At 36.6% G+C, this 2,340-nt stretch overlaps 1 pseudogene; it reads right to left on the reverse strand.

Moving 5' to 3' along the window:
* Window positions 1–764: 764 nt before the first annotated feature.
* On the reverse strand, window positions 765–1,902 carry LOC125921533 (mothers against decapentaplegic homolog 3-like; annotated as a pseudogene).
* Window positions 1,903–2,340: the final 438 nt, after the last annotated feature.

The following is a 2,340-nucleotide window of genomic DNA, read 5'->3' on the forward strand; positions in this document are numbered from 1 at the left end:
ATTAGTAAGACAGCCAGGCAAAATACTTTATTTTCTAATTTCTAATTTGAATTTCATTTATTTGGTAATATATTAATTTATTTGCATTATTATTTTCTACATGTGTGACTGCTTAACACAGTAAACAGATTAAAGTATTTTTGCTTTTTTGAAGACTGATAGAACTCTCTTTTGTTGCAAATTTCTTTCCTCTCCTCTCCTCTCCCCTCCTCTCCTCTCCTCTCCTCTCCTCTCCTCTCCTCTCCTCTCCTCTATTCCCCTCCCAAAAGTTCATTTTTTTGCAAAAGGCAGAAAAATTAGTTTTTCTAGAAGAAAATCTGTTTCTAAATGCCATGAAAGTCTTAATATATATTATATATTAAAAAAGACAAAAATAATGGGTAAGTGGAAATAACAGATTGAGTAATTGTAACTTTATGAAGGTATGATTAAATTAAGAAACAGCGCATACACATACCTAAGTTATGTAAATTAGAAATGTATATCAACAGTACAAATACGTTGATACTGAATCTTGATACATTACTTGTATATATAACTACTACTGTTATTAGTAAACCTTTGGGACTCAGTTTTATGCCTAAGACAGCATCAGTATGTCTTTAAAATCTTCTCTTCTTCCTGTATGGGAGGGTATTTCTAGATACTAATTTTCCTATCTAATATTCAAACACAGAAAACCTACTCTACAAGATACTTCAATTAATGAGACTTTAAGTGTTTGTTTATTAAACTTTTGGACAGTAAACACTCCATGGGCACCACATACAAATACTATGTCAAAAGCGTTGTTACATTAAGCCTTTTGATAGGGCTTGATTGGTGATGAAACTTTATGACATGCTTGAGCCTCCTACTGAAGGGATCACATGTGAGGTAATACTTTGTCCAACCACTGTAGAGGTCCATTCAGAGGAAGTTCAATCCAGTGAGCAGTCTTTACCATCTGCCTTCTGTATTCTGCTTCCCACCCTTTCACAAAACTCATGGTACATATTCTAGTCAGCTGATACACAACTTCAAAACTGATTAGCACACTGAGTAAGAAGAGAAGTAAATTCCTGGTTGGTGAAGATCTTCAAATTGCAGCCTGGTGGAATTTTACACTCTTGCTGCAGGGTGCCAGCTCTATATCTGACTACGCTTGAGGCTCTGCACAAAGATTGCACTATCACTTAGGCACTCGGCAAAAACTTCCCACCTATGTAATATAAGCACACTCCTCTTCCTATATGTCTTTCTGTCATTCTTATGTAGCTTTTTGGTTGACATTGGAGAATAACCCTATGCAGAACCTTTCTTAATTGGATGGATCTGTGAAGCCATCTACAGCGAGTGAGAGCTATGATGTATGGAAGTTCTCTTCAACCCTCTGGTTTAATTCATAACATGATACTGAACACCAAAATGCAGGTTCTGAGTAACTGGATGCAAATCCAACTATGATTAACAGGCAAAGAGTAGTAGGATTTTTTTTTTGCTGTAGATCCTATATCCATACATGTGTTCCATTGTTGATCACCTGTTCTTCCATCTTCACTGATACATCCAGAGGATGGAGTTTTTAGGATATAATTATTCTGTGGCTCAATTCCCACTAGGAAATTAGTGTTTTCTGGAAAGGAATAGGTATAATTATCTAGAGGTACCAGTTATGTTATTTCAATACCAAAGGCAACACTTGTGTTTCCAATCTATGGTAGTAGTGAAGTTAAACATACTTCATCCCTTTAAAGACTAAAAGCACATTTTCAGTTTACATTGCTTTGAGTCCACGATGACTATGAATACCAGGCCAGAACCATAATCAGGAACATATAAAATATGGCAGTCCTTTCCAATGAGATACTTGAAGATGACCATTGAGAGGCCCTGTTTGCTCAAAGCAGCTGTAAAGGCCATTGTATCCCACTGATCTATCACATATGGTGTACTTAGTCTCCAAATTTCAGAGTGAGGGCTTGGTATGGTAACATGTTTAGCGTTACAATTTTGAGTAGTGATGCCTTCGTCAAGTTCATCTAATTGTCCTGTTTTCTTTAGTTTCTTCTTCAAACTTTTAACTACTTCCTCATACCACTATTCTTCCTGTCAATTCTTCTCTCCTCTACCTGTTCCTCTAGATTCACCAGATGATTTCTTCTGTCCCAGCAGTCTCTTCACAACTGGTGGAGTGAATGACATGATGGACATTTTCTTACCAAAGGCAGCAATCCACACTAAGAAAATATCTTCTTTTTTTTAATGTTTATTTATTTTTGAGACAGAGAGAGACAGAGAATGAACGGGGGAGGGTCAGAGAGAAAAGGAGACACAGAATTGGAAACAGGCTCCAGGCTC

The sequence above is a fragment of the Panthera uncia genome, chromosome C2 (assembly GCF_023721935.1).
Source record: "Panthera uncia isolate 11264 chromosome C2, Puncia_PCG_1.0, whole genome shotgun sequence".
NCBI classification, from domain to species: domain Eukaryota; kingdom Metazoa; phylum Chordata; class Mammalia; order Carnivora; family Felidae; genus Panthera; species Panthera uncia.